The 17,891-nt window shown below is 46.4% G+C and overlaps 1 protein-coding gene across 8 annotated transcripts in view; it reads left to right on the forward strand.

Annotated features, from left to right (window-relative positions):
• The first annotated feature begins 1,836 nt into the window (after positions 1-1,836).
• PRR5L (proline rich 5 like) overlaps positions 1,837-17,891 on the forward strand; it is a 77,228-nt gene continuing 61,173 nt past the window's right edge. For 2 of the 8 annotated variants that reach the window (XR_006342342.1, XM_043909498.1), the window contains exon 1: positions 1,978-2,194. The gene's annotated coding sequence lies outside the window, so the exon portion shown is untranslated. Of the gene's footprint in view, positions 1,859-1,977; positions 2,195-12,206; positions 12,425-17,891 lie in introns of those variants that run through there. The other 6 variants (XR_006342343.1, XM_043909479.1, XM_043909454.1 and 3 more) reach the window with 5 other exon arrangements.

Raw genomic sequence — 17,891 nt, forward strand, 5'->3', positions numbered from 1 at the left:
CTTTTATCCTCGTTTGCATAGGTGTACACTGAAGCGTAGTCGTTAAATAACTTGGCTAATATTCTGCAACTAGTCAGAAAGGGTGGGTGACTACCCTTGACCTCTGGTTCCAGGCTTTGGCTCTCAACTGCTCTACACAACTGCTTTTTTTTTTTTTTAATTTTTTACTGGAGTATAGTTGATTTACAATGTTGTGTTAGTTTCAAGTATACACCAAAGTGAATCAGTTATACATAAACATATATCCACTCTTTTTTACATTCTTTCCTTACATAGGCCATTATAGAGCATTAAGTAGAGTTCCTTGTGGTATACAGTAGGTCCTTATTAGTAATCTATTTTTTTTTTTTGCTTCTCTATCCTACTGACTTTGATTGCTAGTTCATGAAAAAAATTTTTAATATATATATTTTATTGTAGTTGACTTACAATGTTTCAGGTATACAGCAAGGTGATTCAGTAATACATATACACATATATTATTTCTCAGATTATTTTCCATTATAGGTTACTACAAGATATTGGCTATAGTTCCCTGTGCTATACAGTATATCTTTGTTGCTTGTGTATCTATTTTCTTTTAAATTAGAAACCTAGCATTTTATTCATACTAAGTCAAACAAGGAGAATCAAAATTGTCATAAATTTTTTAGCTAGGCAAAAATTCATGTTTTCTAAAATACATATATTATACATACTATATATATGTATACAAAAGCTTTTCTACTGCACTTGATAAAGGCTTGAGAAAGAACATCTTAAAAAAAACAGAAGAGATGGAGAAATTGGAAAACATAAACTAAATGAAATGGGAGCACTGAATATGAAATAGAAAATGTCAATGTAACTTTGACTGCAGTTCCCAGTTCCCCTCATTGACCACTGCGCTCTCAAGCCTTCTGATCCCAGGCACGCGCTTTGTCCAGTCTCCTTCATTGTCTGTGATTCCTGGGATGGGATTTAAAGTCTCTGCATCATGCTGAGGTTTGCTGAGAACACTTTAGCTTTATCTGATATCTCTGGACAAGGGGAGCACCCGGAGCTTCATGAAACCCCCTTTGGGCACATTCTGACCAACAACCCTTTCATAAGGTCACACTGCTCAAAATAAACAAGAAATTTTTTCTCAGTTTTGACATAAAAAGACATCTTTTTTTCAGCAAATGTCACTGTGGTTTCAAAGCCTAAGTGTGATGTGTGAACGAGCCTATTTGTAAAGTATTTCCTGCTCAGCCATAGGGTGAAATTATGCAAGCCAGTGAGTCCTGAGAACAGCTGCATCAAATTCTTTACACCTGCAAAAGAAAAACAGTTTTGAAAATAGTTTTTCATTGTTTTTAATTTGGGGATCGGTTGGCTTTCTGTTGTTTCAAACTCTGAAGGACCCTCCAATTCACTAAACCTTCAGCTGGAAAGAGAAGTGAGAAATTGGAAAAAAAAAAAAAAAAAGTTTACCAAATCTAAGGTAGAGACTTCACTGGAATTACATTTCCATTAATGCACTTAACTTCTGGAACCGGCCTGAGGATTGTCCCTTAACGCAATGACAGAAATCCCAGGCTCCAGCCCTCCACTGAGCCCTAGAATCACGCCCTTGGCATCCTGGTAGAGTTTCTTTTCGTGGGGGTGGAGGTGGGGGTGGGGGTGGGTGGCTGGGGGGTCTCGAAACCTCTAGTGTGAGGTGGGGGTGGGTGGCTGGGGGGTGTCGAGACCTCTTGTGTGAGGGAAGCGCAGCGCCAAGCTCCCATGACCTGTTGCATCCTCCCCAGCTTTACAAGCGTTGCATTTCCTGAAATTGTTGCACTGGATCGAAATGCAGGCGACCCCTTCCCCTTGCACCGACCCCCTCCCTAGCCGGGTGAGAGTTGCTGCTGGGGAGGAGTACTGGGATGGGGTGAGGTGGGGTGGGGTGCGAGCTGCTGGAGAGAAACTAAAGCGATGAGCACAGGACAGGAAAAGTGGGAGGAGGAGGAGCGGGGGGCGGTGGGAGGAGGAGGGGGAGGTCGCAAGATGAGCGAGGAGGGAAACGTGTCACCAGCTCGGGTCCGGGAGCTCCGCCGCCACCGCGATTGTGGACTCGCGCCGGAGAGGACTTGAGGCTGGACTGGACCCCGCCGAGCCGGGAGAGGAGGGAGGAGAGGGAGCTGGGCACCGCGCGGTGGCGAGAGCCATCCAGGTCGCTCATTGCTCGCGGGTGAGAAAACTTTCTCGGGAAGACAGGAAACTTTTCCCCGGGCGTGCAGAGTCTGGGGCGGAGGCGAGCTTCGGGGGTGCGTTGACTCGAGGTGACTCGGGAGGGGCTGGAGCCTTAGGCTCAGCAGCGGCTCGGGATTGAGAACACAGTCGCCCGGCACACCGGGCACAATCCGGCGGGGCTCGCGGAGGGGGCTTGGGGAAAGCGTTACATCTGGGGGCAACCGGGTGGGGGCCCTCGCGTGGTGAAGGGTCCTCGGATCCGACGCTGCAGGCGGGCACAGAGGACGGGGCTCGCGATCACCGTGCGGGGGGGGGGGGGGGCGGGGGAGGGGAGGAACTTTCCCCGCGTCGTGGCTTAGGATGGGCGAGGGACGCCGCCGATCCTAGGACCCAGGCTATGCCTGGAGATCGAAAAAGAAAGTTTGCTTGTCGTTCTCTCTGGTTCTCCCCTTTGGCTCCTTTGAGGTGCAAATCTCAAGAGCTGCCCCTGCTCGGGCGCGGGCTATTCGGCGCCCCGAAACACCCCCATCTTTTCCTACTATTCCCCCTTCTTTTCGGAGAGAGGCTTGGGAGGGGAGGCCAGAGAAGGGAGCCGCTTTGTCCCAAGCGCCGCTGGAAGTGCGCGCTCCGCAGACTGGGGCGGGCGGGGGAGCAGCCCGCGGAGACCTCGGCCCGGCGGGCGGCTCTCCTCGCCAGCTGCATCCCCTTTCCGCTACATCTTTCCCGCCCGCCCGCGTTTTGGGGAGGCTTTCCCCTGTGCGCCTACTGTGCGCGCACGCAGAGCTCATTGCGAGCACAGGGGGGCGGTCTGGAATCTTCACTCCTGCCTCTCGACTCTGGTTCCAGCTTTCTCCCCCTTTTCCGAGGGGCGGCCGCCCAGGATCAGACCAGGTTCTGTACTTGCAACCGTGCTTCAGGAATCAGCTCTGGGGTGCCTCCCTGGTTGGCAGTAGGGTTTTCCCCTGTTCTACCTAGCCTCCGCCTTGGGTCACATGCCACCGCCTCTTCCCCCGCGGTGCCGGGAGCCCGCGTTTTGTTGGTCAGCAGTAAGGCGGTGAGTATTTATAGACACCACTGCAGTCCTGCGGTATGCAAGGTTTCAATTACTGCGATGCGCCCCACGGGACGGAAGGCTCACGCGAGGTGGCTCAGAGGCACATCTGCTCCGGAGACCCACTTGGAAAAAGTTCCGGGCTGGAACCTCCAGACATTCCTGCTGGGTAGAGTTCTAGACCTATTGCCCACACGATACGTGCAGATCCAAACGACCCATTGCAAAGGACCAAATTGGTCAAGGACTCCAGATTGTCTCCGTCTTCCGCGCCCGCCCCCCGCCCTTCCCCACCAAAAGGTGCTTGCTGATCAAACCTCAGAGGTGGCCCTTTTTATTTCCCTTTAGTGATCCTGACCACTGTGGGTGCAGTCATGACATATCACTGGCCTGCATGCTGCAAAATGTCATGGAACTGTGCTCTAGTAAATTGCTGGGGCGGGGGTGCTGAGAGGTGTGCTGGAGGCGCTGTAACTGACAACAGAAACAGCACCTGTATCAGAAGGCGAGATGGCACTTACAGGCACTTACAGGAACTAATTTAGCCACATTTTAAATTTAGTTTCTTGTGAGTTTCCTAGTAGGACTAAGAAAAGTGCAACGCTCCTCTCTGTGGAACCTGGCTGGTGGGGCTTTTCTGGTTGTATTGAGCCCAAGAATCTGGCCAAGAGAGCTGTTCAAGTGTTTTTGTAGAATGTAGCAGATAAAGGAAACAATGCTTGGTTAATCCACAAAGTTGTCTTTGGTTTTATTCAACCCCAACCATCATCCTTTCAGTATTTCATTGATGATTGTTACAACCAGAACCCTTAGTAGTGTAAAAAAGAAAGGTATTAGAAATAAGATTGTTTGACCTGGTTATTGCTCAAGAGCTTAGTTTAAACAAGCTTATTTCTCAATGAGGAGACTTAATTTCTTTCAGATCCAGAGGGTCATGGTTGTGTTTTTATTTCAAATTGGTGAAATTTCAACAATGGTCTGTGTTTGAACATTTCAAAAATGTTTTTCTTTATTTTATAAAAGGGGAGAGGGACAAACAACTCTTGAAGTCTTATTATATTAAACTTTGCACTAAGAAACTTTGATATATAATCTGCACCCCAAAAAATGAGATAAGTAGTATCATTTTCACATGACATAGATAAGTCCACTGAGGCTTAGAGGACTTCAGTTCAGTTCAGTTCAGTCGCTCAGTCATGTCTGACTCTTTGCGGCCCCATGAACTGCAGCACGCCAGGCCTCCCTGTCCATCACCAACTCCCGGAGTCCACCCAAACGCATGTCCATTGAGTTGGTGATGCCATCCAACCATCTCCTCCTCTGTTGTCCCCTTCTTCTCCTGCCCTCAGTCTTTCCCAGCATCAGGGTCTTTTCCAATGAGTCAGCTCTTCGCATCAGGTGGCCAAAGTATTGGAGTTTCAGCTTCAACATTAGTCCTTCCAATGAACACCCAGGACTGATCTCCTTTAGGATGGACTGGTTGGATCTCCTTGCAGTCCAAGGGACTCTCAAGAGTCTTCTCCAACACCACAGTTCAAAAGCATCTTTGTCCAAAGTCAAGTAACAGGGACTCTTCCCTGCTAGGTCTATTTCTTTTGTTATTATAATTACACATAATGGCCTGCCTCTGAGAATCCTGCCCCTCTGCTTGACTGTTAAGCTAAAGTGCCTTTATTCAGAACTCTTCCACCTGTAGATGGCAGGAAGGAAGAAATTAACACATCACCCTGTCTGAGGCTTGCTACTCTAGGAGATACTTGCGAGAGTAAATGGCCTTTTTAGTTTGTTTCCTCACCACCCCCCATCACTGATGAATAAAAGAATCTGGCATCCAGACTTTGACAGGATGGTTATTTTGAGACATTAGTCTGCCATCTTGGTCAGGCGACTTTCCAAATAAATTCGTGTTCTTGCCTTAACACCTTGCCTCTTGGATTCACTGACCTCTGTGCAGCAAGCAGAGTGAGCCTGGACTCAGTAACAGGCACACACACCTTGGAGTGGAGCTGAGAATGGGTTCCAGATCTGTTACTGCAGCCTTGAAGTGCCAGCCATCTCTGAAGATGTCTTTCCTTTCAGGGCCTCAGTTATTGATAAGATCATTTTATAGTTGATTAACTGGTGGCTTTTCTTTCTTTTAAATATCATAGAGTGGCTCAATCACTGGGGAAAAAAATCCTAGTCTTATCTTTAAAAACCATCACACTGGTATTTGAAAATATGATTCTGGGGATCCAGACCTAATGTCATAATCTTCACTTTGTTTATTAACAATGTACATGCAGTATTTCAAGCATTCATCTGTAGAAAATTGAAATCAATAAGGACTTTGTGGATTTCTTAATGAGTTCTCTATCCTAGGGAATTTGTAGGTGTCCATGTGAATAGTCTCCTTGGTCATTCTTTTTGTACTGCCATTGTATGCATAGAATACACAGAAACTTGAATTGTAGCCTTTTTCATTTTCACCTTTTTTTTTTTGCAGAGGTAGATTGATACAGAATTGATGTGAGAAATATAGAGTGTGAGGCCTTCTGAAAGATCTCTAGTGTGTTGGGTTCATCATTTAAAGTTTGTTCCCTAGAGTTGCCTCTGTATATGCAAAATGTAAATTCTTGCTAAAAGCAATGCTTATAGAAAATCATTTGTTAACCATTTATTATAAATTAATATTTCAGTGGCTGAGTGTTGGGAATAAAATATTTTGTGGGTTTTGTACAGGCTATGAATTTAATAATTTGGGAACAGAGACAGTGGAACCCTGATGAGCAGAAGGTACTGTTTTAGAAGGGAAGAGTCCCCTTTGGAGCTAAGTGATGCAAAGCAATGATCGAGCATCAGCAGTGAATTTGAGTTAATTCATGATTTGGGCAGGGGCTGGAGATTCAAGGTTTATCTTAAAACTTGTACCGTTAAAGGAGCCAATTTATTTACTGGGCAGTTACTGTGAGCTAGGTACAGTCATGGTAATGTTATTTGAACCTCTCAACAATCAAACAGGTAGATAGTCTTCCCTATTTTAAGATGTGAAAAACAAAGGCTCAGAGAGGTTAATTATTTTCCTGATGTCCCACAGCTATTAACTCAAGCCCCTTGTTCTTTCTAGTATATTCTGATATGTGTCTTTGAAGACCTTCCATGAAAAACCCAGGATCCCAAGATCTCAAGAAGGTCCTAGTTGTTCACATGGAAGTTTCTGAATCAGAGCAGTGTGGTAGCATTAACATGAGAGGACAGGGGCTGGGGGAACACTGGAGGAACCGAAGGGACAGTCTGGGTAATTCTGAGAGTAGTTATTCCATGGAAGAAGGAGAGAGGCCCAGAAGGTATTGTGACCATAAGAATTACTGGTGCTGGTCTGGCAAGGGCTGGCTGTCGCACTGGTGGGCAGGACCTGGTGATCAGCCTGCCCAACAGGTTCTGAAACAGGAGAATGGGGGAGGCAGTACTGCCACCTCTCTTGGCCTGGCTTCTGCTGTGAGGAAGCCTCGTTAGAAGCCCCAGGTTATAGTCAATTTATATTAGGGAGCCCCAGACTTGTTTCCATTTTAATTGGACTTGTCTTACGTAACAGTCACCCAATCTCTCTCTCTCTTTAAATATTCTTTTCTTATGCTTTGCCAGTTTATGGCCTTTGTAGATCAATCCTTGGATTCCATTTAGAGGAGAGAGAAAGAGAGAGAGAGAAAAAAAAAATAGTAAAGGTTAGTGATTACCTAAATTGGATTAAGTTCTGTCTAGCAGCCGTTTAAAGAAATACTGCTTGCTCTTTAATTACTGTCAACTAGGAATTTAAACGGTCTATTAAATTTAAGCTGACTTTTTTTTTTCCCCTCTGATAGTTCCAACTCCTAACATATTCTGGTGATTTGGGGGCTTTTTAAATATTTTTCATATGTGTGGAAGACATTCTCTGTCTCCTCCCTTTTAAAAATATTCCATTTCTGTAGCAGGATAATAAATGACATTATTATAAACTGGCTTCGTTATGAAGCAGAAGCTAGCAGCCCGGTTTAGCTGGCTCTATGCTGATTGGAAAGCAAGTCAGTTAGCTGAGTTCTTTGTCAGAAATATGAGGACACCTCTGTGAGGTTTTGGGGATGGAGTATGGCTTCCTCATTTTTCTCTAATACAAGGTTAGGCTTAAAATGAAAATCAACCACCTTTCCTCTGTGTAAGCTTTCAGTCAAAAATATGAGTATTCTTTATGGAAGCGGGTGGTGTGTATGCTTTGAGGCTGGGTCTAGAGTGAGGTGGGCTTCCCTCGTGGCTCAGCAGTAAAGAATCCGCCTGTAACGCAGGAGCCACAGGAGATGCAGTTTCCATCCCAGGGTTGGGAAGATCCCCTGGAGGAGGAAACGGCAACTCGCTCCAGTATTCTTGCCTGGAAAATCTCCATGGGCAGAGGAGCCTAGCTGGTTATAGTCCATAGGGTCGCAAAGAACTGGACATGACTGAAGCGACCGAGCATGCACACGCATGCGTGCACGCACGCACGCACCAGGGTGAGGTGAGTGAGCCGCCAAGGGCATGGCCCTGAGTGATACCTCACTCCCCTCACCCTCTTCCTTGCCCTGTCGTGCCTATGGGTGAGCTGTGCCCAGAGGGTCCTGGAGAGCCATGGAACTCACCCTAAGATCCCTCTCCCTCTTGACCATGGCCTCTGGAAAAACCAGGTCAACATCTATCCCTGCCAATGCCCAAACAGCCTCTCATAATTATTTGTATGATTTAGTTTGCATATAATCATAGGCTCCAAAAAACGTGTTCTTGCCCTTAAGTACACCTCACCTTAATTTTGGGGGGTAAATATGAGATTTCTCTCATCATCAGTGTTCTGGTTTCACTTTAGCTGGCCACCACACACCAGCAACACCTCCAGTTTCTTGCTTCTCTCCTCATTTGTTACAGAACTTTCTTCAACTTTGCTGGCTCTTCTGGATGCATGCCGAGTTCTGTGTTTTATTGAAGGCATCTGTGACAACAGTTGTTTCTAGCAAATACTAGGATTAAGGGACTGCTTGGGACTGCCTTGGCCATGCAGGAACTAGAGTTTATGTCCATTTAGCTGAGCCTGGGAGAATAGGTGAAGGAATTTGTTTTCCCCTTCTTCCCAAGGTTGGGGGCAAAAATCCAGCAAGGACTCTGACGTGTGTCTGTATTATTATGAACTAAGCTGCCTCAAACCCTGTTACAACCTGCTCGTGACCTCATCTGCGTAAATCCTCCGTGTAAAGCCTTTTACGCTTGTCGTTGAATTCTAAATACTCCTCTGGAACGGGTTCAGCATTATTCCCCAGGTGCCGCTGGGGAAGACCACATCAGCTGCCGCCGTCATTTTGGAGAACTCTGCTACTTGCTGGCCACTGGAGTCCACCACTGTGGTAGCTGTGTGGCCACTTTCATTGTAAAATATCTGCAGGCAAATGTGGTGGGTGAACATGGTTATCCCATGCAGTGTTCTGAGATCATTTTAAAAAATCTCAGCCAGCAGGATAATCGATTCCTTTCACGATTCAGAAAAAGTCCCCAAGATACCCCCAAAGGTCAGTATCAACTTTGCAGATGAGAGAGTTGTACAAAGGGGCCATATGTTGGTCCTGCCTGGCATCTTGGAGATAGTGCAGGACAGGGATTTGAGATCTGGATTTGAGATCAGAGATTGCCATGGGCAAGCTGTCTGACCGGGGGCCAACTGCTCACTGTTGCCGTCTACAAAATAATGCAATGGTCTCCTGTGAAGGTTGCTTCCTATGTTAAAATTCCGACATGGCCAAGGAAGCCTGGTCTAGGGCTGTGCTTCTCCAGGTGTGTGCAAATCACCCAGGGATCTTGTTAAACCACAGCAGCTGATTCAGTGGGTGTGCGTTGGGGCCTGAATGTCTGACAAGCTCCCAAGTGATGCTGATTCTGCTGATTCTCGTCTTGAGTTAAGTAGCCAGGCGCTAGAGTCTGACCAGGGTCTCAACCTTATCCATATTGACACTTGGGACTGGATAGTTCTTTGTCGTAGGAAGCTGTCCCGCGTGCTGTAGAATGTTTAACAGCATCCCTGACCTCCATCTGCTAGATGCTTGTGGTACCCTTCACACCTCCCCACAGCATAGCAGCCAAAAATACCTGGAGACATTGCTGAATGTCTCCCTTGGGAGGAGATGGGGGCAAGATCACCCTTGGCTGAGAACATTAGTTTTTGCTAGACTGGTGTTGTCAAGGCTGGCTGTATATCAGGATAGCCTGGAGTTCTTCTCTTTGAAATTCTGCAAAAGTACTCATCCTAGACTTGAGTCCTGATGCTATTGCCCTTTCATAACTGTGGGACTGGAGACAAGTTCCTTCTCTGGCCTCTGAACTAGAAACTCTTTACTTCTAAAATAGGGTTCATAATGATGCCTACTTCTGAGAGTTGTTGGGGAGATCAGATGAGGTAGTCATCTGATCATGACTAGTCATCCCTTGGTATCTGAAGGAAACTGGTGCAGGAGGTCTCTCTTCCCTGGACTGAAATCCAAGGATGCTCAAGTCTTTACACTTGGTCCTCTGTATCTGAGGGCTCAGAACCCACAGATCCCTAAGGCTGACTATATGAAGTGCTGTGCAGGTGTCAGTGGTGAGTGGTATACTACAGACCTCTGAAGTTTTATTCTACTGGTTCGATGATTTTTCCCAGGACTGGATTCATCTTCCTACAGGCCTCCCTGAGTGACCATCACGCTCTTTCCTCATTATTCCTCTGGCCCTGGCAGTTAGGAACTATACTTGTTTTTCTGTAGTCACTCTTTAAGGCAAGGGGCCTCAAACTGGCAGCCCAGGAGCCAGACTTTGGCATCAGAAATGTCCTGTTTGGTTTGAGTCCTGTTTTGGAAAAAAAAAAAAAAGATTATTTGCCCCAGTATTTAAAAATTGGAAGATTTGACATGTAAACTCGGGCTTCCAGCTTTTCTTTAGGAAACAGAAAGAAGACGGAGGGTTCTCTTTAGTCTGCTGTGGTCCCTACCTGGCCTTCTAAGCATGGGTGTGTTCTCTGCCTTGGGCCACCATAGGCATTGAGTTGTTTGCCATCAGAGCTTTAGGCCTTCCTGTGTTTTTCTGTAATCGTGACCAAATTCCTGTTCCTTTTTTCTCTTTTCTTCATTATTGGTAAGACCACATCTGGCTCTTCTCTGCACTCTGGATAGTGGGTGCTTACTGATATGTACTAAAATGTAATATTTGGTCCCATCCTTGCCAGATTTTAAAAGGGTACCTGTTGAGCTTTAGCTATGAAAACTTGTTTTTTTCCTTCCCCAAATTTCCTTCTCAGTGTCCAGCGCCCATATTCTTTAGAGAAACAGACAAGAAAAAAGAAAGCATGTATTTTTTGGTTGACCTTTCATGAGCTTTGCTTTGTAAATGGAGAAGGCGATTTAATCTTTCTGCCTCCGTCTTGTCTCAACCGTCCATCTTCAATTACAGCCGTTAGTGTAATAGCGCATTTATGGCATTACTTTTGAATATTTCCTGTGAGCCCCTGAGCCTCTTGGGGGCAGATATTCCATTCTTCCTTGTCCTGAACGGTTCTTTCCTACTCAGATCCCGTGCACAACGGACCTTCTAACATGTGGTTGTTACATGAACTTGAATCGAACTCATGACCTCCCTGAAGTGATCAGATCCCAGGAGCCCCTCCAGGCTCCTGACTGTCCAGCGCTCTCTGCACTTGGCCCCATGACATGGGGCCCTTTCCCTTTGTCTCCTTTTCTTAGGAGAAAGCACTCCATCTTGTTCCTGCAACGGGAGAGTGAAGCTAATTTTTAATAAATCACACATGTTATTCTAGAGCACATTTCCCCACACTGAAAACTCCTGCTGGGTGCCAGACAGTAGCTCTGACCACTCTGTCACCCGCCGGGTCCTATGTACGGTCCATGTCAGCAGTGTCATTGCCGACATCATGCATGGTCAGTCTCTGCGACCACTGGTGTCTAGACTTTTCAGTTTATCATCTGGGAGGCACTGCAGAATCACTCTGGATGGCATTTATGGGCCACACCCAAACACTCCAAGAAACTTGGACACTTAAAGTGGGGCTTTGAGAGGAGTAAATAAGAGGTGTGGTTATTCCCCACAGTTTTGTTTGACTTGTATCACAGGAGGGGATTTTTCTGATGATTATATCGTGGTTGGCAGCCTGGGTGACGATGCTGCTGGAATGAAATCATTACTTCTAGATGCATCGGGATTGTCAGTGCTCTGAGTTCTGGGGACATTTTGCCAATCTTGTGAAGCAGAGAGGAGCAGGCGCTTGCATCCTGTTTGTGCCAATATTTACTCTTGCACAAATTTGGACTCCCAGACTCTTCCGTCTGCGTCTGATTTCCAGCGGAGGACTGAGAAAGTTGTCTCATTCTTCCTGTTGAACTTTTTCCATAGCCCAAACTTGACTCCTAACATTTTCTTGTTTGTGAGAATGTCTGTCTCCCGCTGGTTTTTGTCTCCTACAAGTTGCAAAGGTGGGTCTTAATCCAAATAAGTGTGCCATGTCCCGCCGCCGGCGCCTTCCTCTGCTGCGCTTGTGGGTTCCACGGACCAGCAGGCAGACCCAGGACTTCTTGCCCACGTGGCCCAGGTCCAGTGATGCTAAGGTGGACCCCAGTTCAAGCAGAAGGAAGGGTATTTTTCTGGTCCCTTGTGTATGCTTGGCTCAAAAATGGTGAAGAATCTGCCTGCAATGCAGGAGACCCAGATTCGATCCCTGGGTCGGGAAGATCCCTTGGAGAATGGAAAAACTACCCACTCCAGTATTCTTGCCTGGAGAATCCTATGGACAGAGGAGACTGGCGGGCTGTGATTCATGGGGTTGTGAAGAGTGGGACATGACTGACCAACTAACACTTTCACTTTCAGAAATGGAAGGGTTGTTCCACTTGCTGGCCTGGGAGTCCACATTTCATTCCAATATTCACCCTTATTTCCTGGGCAATCTTTTATGTGCGCAGCACCGTGCTTATAGCAGGATACGACAGTGAGCAAGTCCAGCCAGCTCTCACACGTCTTTAAAGAACTTACGTGCTCTCAGGGCCAGTCAGACTGTGAACAAGTCAACAAGCACAAATGACTTCAGCTCTCTTGAAGGGACTATGAAGAAACAAAACCTCCTTCCTCTAAGGGACAGAGCTCACGGGCTGCCTGAACCGGGTAAGAAGCTGTCGGTGATGGTTGAGAAGGGAAGTGTGGGAGGTGGTCCTGTGGCAGACCTGTCGTTAAAACCGAGGGTTGGGAGTTCAGGACATGGAATCAGGTGGGATTTGACTTTTGGTCCCACTTAACTAGTCTTCTGACTTTGGGCAAGTTAATTCCCAGGCTTCAGTTTCTTCCTCTGCAAAATGAAAATAACAAAACCTACCTCATTGGTTTAGGGCAGAAATGGACTGAGATGATAGCTGCTCATAGAGGCTCAGCATTACCCGACCATCCGGGCCAGCCTCTGATGATGGTTAGTATATTCCTGCCAGCACCAACAAGAGGAAAATCGTCATGGAAAGCGATTGATCTGGAAAGTGGTCCCACTCTTCTTCAAAACATATGGGCACCAGGTAGTTCAGATCTGGTTTCCTAGGTTGGCTTAGCAGGCTCTGTTTGCTATGTGTTTCTTTTAGTGAAATCTCAGGGGCTGCTGACTGGCCCTGTTTGAAGAGTGTATCTGGGTGTGTATGTAATGTGGAGGGGAGGAGAGGGTGCTTGTGGCTCCACTGAGGAATCAGTGATAGAGTAAGGGTGAGATAAGAGAGAGCTGGTTAGTTAAGAGGCTGACCAATTAGATGATATGGCAAGTGGGAGATGACAGAAGGCTGAAGGCTGGTTCTGCGTTTGCACTGTGTCAGGGTCTAATCCCCATCCTGGTCTGTCAAAGGTGCCTAGTTATGTGGGCCTCACAGGGTAGGGGTTGAATACATGGCTGGCAATGCTGAGAGGTTAGCATCCAGTGAAGTTGCTCAGTCGTGTCTGACTCTCTGTGATCCCATGGACTGTAGCCTACCAGGCTCCTCCATCCATGGAATTTTCCAGGCAAGAGTACTGGAGTGGATTGCCATTTCCTTCTCCAGGGGATCTTCCCGACCTGGAGACTGAACCCAGGTCTCCTGCATTGCAGGCAGACGCTTTACTGTCCGAGCTACCAGGGTGGCTAGCATGGCCATCAGCCAAGTCCATGGCCGTCAGCGAGTCTCTTACTTATAGATCTTAGGAAGGAAGTTACTTATCCAAGGCCACAGTGGCTGGGTAGTGCTGGCTTACATTATACTCTGATTAGGCTCTGGGTAAAAAGTGTGAGAAGGCTGATGGTCATAGCTATGATGGGATAAAATAAAGGTCACAGACCCATATGCATGCCAAGTTGCTTTAGTCAAGTCCGACTTTGTGACACTATGGACTATAACCCACCAGGCTCCTCTGTCCATGGGATTGTCCAGGCAAGAATACTGGAGTGGGTTGCCATTTACTATTCCAGGGGATCTTCCTGACTGACCCATGGATATCCTGCAGCCCCTGTATTGGCAGGCAGATTCTTTTATCACTGCCCCAGCTGGGAAGGGTTATGTGAAGCCCCTGAGGTGTTAGTCTGCCTGGTGAATTAGTTGCCAACTCTTACACAGAGTGATTTAAACATTCTAATAGGTCTGGATTTGGGGCTTCTCTTGAAAACTTCAGATTTGGGACAGCTGGGCTTTTATCCTAAGATGGCAAAATCCAGATTGAATTGGGCAGTGGATGCCTCCTTTAACTTGGGTTGTTTCTGTCCACTCTTTGGGATGTTTCAGGCTCAGCCCTTTGGGACAGTTTGTGATGCATGATGCGAAGATGGAAAGAAATTGATTCTCCCTTTCATCTTTTCTTACCAGGGTTTATTTTCTGGTCCATGTATCCCTCCACAAGGCAGCTCCTGTTGTAAAATAAATGCTAAATAAATAAATTTGTTTTGAATGAGTGAGTGGTAAGTGATAGAGCACTGCCCTGGGGATTAGGAGCCCAGTTTGAATCCCGACTTCTAAGAGCTGAGTGACTTTGAACAAATCGTATAAGCTATGTTTGTATTTGACTTTTGAGAAGGGGAGCTGATCACCCAGCTGATCACTTTTTTTAAACTTATTTATTTGAAAAAGTAATACATTTTCATGTTTCAAAATTTAAAAAGTACGTAAGGGTTTATAGAGAAAAGTGCTCCCCACTGTGTTCCTGCCACCCAGCTTCCTTCCTAGGGAAAACCAGGGTTACCAGTTTCTGGTTTGTCTTTTCAGAGATACTTTATGCTCATTTGGTGAAATAGGCACATACGCTTTTTCATCTTTTTTATGTAGGTGGGAGCCTAACATACACATGATTCTGTTTAGCCCTTTAACACGCTTCATTCAGAGAGTGCCCTGGCGAGCACCCCAGTCAGTGCATGGTTTGTTGACCCTACTTTCTTAGATCCCAGCATATGGGACACCGCAGCTGACGGAGCCAGTCCTCGATGCTGAGCGTTTAGGGTCTCCCCGACCCATGGCTGTTCTAAAGAAGGCAGTAGAAAAACTCAGGTTTTAAAAGCCACTCGACATGCCCAGAGTAACATCCCTGGAAGTAGTGTTGCTGTGTCCGAGGATACAACCTTCGTCATTTTGTGTATGTTAGTCGCTTAGTCATATGTAACTGTTTGCAACCCCGTGGACTGTATCCTGCCAGGCTCCTCTGTCCATGGGATTCTCCAGGCAGGAATACTGGAGCAGGTTGCCATTTCCTTCTCCAGAGGGGAACCCAGGGATCTCCCAACCCAGGGATCGAACCCTGGTCTCCCACATTGCAGCCAGATTCTTTACCATCTGAGCCACCAGGTTGCAAACTTCCCTCCATGGCAGTTGCCCCAGACTGTGCTCAGTCAAGCCCCACACCATGACTGGATGTCATCTTTGGGAACCTATGGAGGCTTCGTGGAGAACAATGTTCTATGAAAATTTAATACTAGCTCCAATCAGGGGGTCTTCTACTATGGCTGAGGCCATGATCTAGGCTGCCTCATTTAATACTAACATTGAGCTAAATATCACATTCGTTTGACAGATGAGGAAACAGAGATTCAGAGAGGTTGAGTCATTTATCCAGGTCACCCAGCTGATACATTGTGGAGGTTGGATTTGAACCCAGGCTTGTCAGATTTTAATACTAGGATGTTTTCATACAGTAAGGCCGTGTGTAATTTGAGCTATTGGAATCCTCAGCTGATACTTGTTTATAGTTTCTGTGTCTCCTAGCAAGACTCACTCTCTGACAGGTTCATTTGCACATTCATCAAATATCTGTGGAATTCTTGCATTATACTACACTCTGGGGATGCACTTGAGAACCGAATAGACATAGTCCCTGCCATTATGGACCTCATGGAAACCATAAGAAATATTTCTGTAGTGATTTATTGTGGGGTCCATAGCCCCTGGGATCTAATGCCTGATGATCTAAGGTGGATCTGATGTAATAATAATAGAAATAAAGTGCACAATAAATGTAATGAACTTGAATCACCCCCAAAGCATCCCCTGCCCCCATCCATGGAAAAACTGTCTTCCATGAAACTGGTCCCTGGTGAGGAGGGTGCTCTGTGGGGTGGTGTAAGCTGATTGGGGTGGGGGTGGGTGGGGGGAGGAGTAGGACCTCTCTGAGCAAGTGAAGTTTAGATGATAAAGGGTGTGCAGGTTTGAGCCTGGGTAAGTGAGTAGAAACTATTTTGCACAGAGGGCACAGCACATACAAAGGTCCTGGGGCAGGAGAGAGCAGGTAGTACTAGAGGAAATGTAGGAAAGCTGGTGTGCAGAGTGAAGGGAGGTGAGAATGTGAGGATGAGGTTTGGGGATTTGTTCTAAGACCTGTGGGGAGCCTTTGAAAGCATTGAAGTGACAGCTCTGTGAGCATTGCAGGCACTGCGGTGTTGGGTTCTTGTTCAAAGCAGCATCTCCATTTCATTCTCTGTAAGATGGGGAAGATGATAGCACACAGGGCTTCCAAGCATTTTCTAAAAATATATTTATTTTTAATTGAAGGATAATTGCTTTACAATATTGTGTTGGTTTGTGCCATACATCATCATGCATCAGCCAAAGGTATACATATGTCCCTTCCCTCTTGAATCTCCCTCACACCTCCACCCCATCCCACTCCTCTAGGTTGTCACAGAGCCCCAGTTTGAGTTCCCGGAGCCATACAGCAAATTCTCATTGGCTATCGATTTTACATATGGTGGTGTGTATATTTCAATACTACTTTCTCCATTCATTCCACCCTCTCCTTCCCTCCTCCATATCCACAAGTCTGTTCTCTATGTCTGAGTCTCCATTACTGCCCTGCAAACAGGTTCATTGGCCTCTTTCTAGATTCCATATATATGCGTTAATATATGTTATTTGTTTTTCTCTTCCTGACTTTCTCTGCATAATGGGCTCTAGGTTCATCCACCTCATTAGAACTGACTCAAAGGGCATTCATTTTTATGGCTGAGTAATATTCCACTGTATATATGGAGCACTGCTTCTTTATCCATTCATCTGTCACTGGTCATCTACGTTGTTTCTACGTCCCAGCTATTGTAAATAGTGCTACAATGAGCATTGGGCTACAATGAACATGTGTCTTTTTCAGGGGCTTTCTAACATTTTGATGGTAGGAAATACTGATATATTTAGTCCCAGTAAATGTGTAATATGCACGTTTCCCCCAGATGGGTGCACTCTGATATTTCCTATTCTAATCTATATCACGAAAGATATAGATTAGGGGTCTATATTCAGGTCAAGCCCCCCTGAATTCATTTTAGAAGCACCATGATAAGGCATGTCAAGGGCCTGTCCCTTTCTTTGCCCTTAGTCAATATGCCATCATTCTCTGCGGTCATCATGATCAAGACTGCCCTGGCCATAGTTAAGAGAATGGATGGGTGGAGTTGAATGACGGTATCTAAATCCTGAGGGTGTGGAAGGTCATTGGCTCTTCATCTCTGTGTTCGTGTCCCAGGGGAGGAGCTCCACGCTGGGCTTCCTGCCTTCAGGGGCACCTGGGTGGGGGTGAGGGGACCTTATCAGATGAGCTGGCAGTGTGGTTTCCCTGGGAACGGGTTTCTCCTGTTTTGTTTTCTGGGCGGCCACATCAGACTGAGTACCCAGTTTTGTTTGACTTCTTTGTTGTTTACCCTCAGATTGGCTTTTTCTAGGAAGCCTCAGAGTCATTATAAGCCACCCACTTCTTTAAGTTTTGCCATGATCCTACTTCCCTTTTCAGAGCCGAGGGTTGGAGCCTTAGTACAATAGAATTCATTTGCATTTTCCGCTAAGTATACCACCTTCTTCTGCCCATTGGCCCAGCCCGTAGGCTGCGCCCCCTCCCCGTGCCCTGGCCCTAGAAGCCGGGAGAAGGCAAGACACCACATTCTTCTCCAAGATACACATTGTGGATCCCGAGTTTCCAAAGAAACCCCGTGCAATGAGCCTGGGGGAGAGCAAGGCCAGTGACAGCATCCAGGAACCCTCTAACTGTCTCATGCTTCGTGGACACAGGACACTGGCTTTCCAGATAACTGAAAAGCACGCAACACTTAACTACTTAAATCATTCTAGAGGCATATTTTCCTAAGTGTTAACCTCAT

Source organism: Cervus elaphus, chromosome 1, assembly GCF_910594005.1.
Source record: "Cervus elaphus chromosome 1, mCerEla1.1, whole genome shotgun sequence".
NCBI classification, from domain to species: domain Eukaryota; kingdom Metazoa; phylum Chordata; class Mammalia; order Artiodactyla; family Cervidae; genus Cervus; species Cervus elaphus.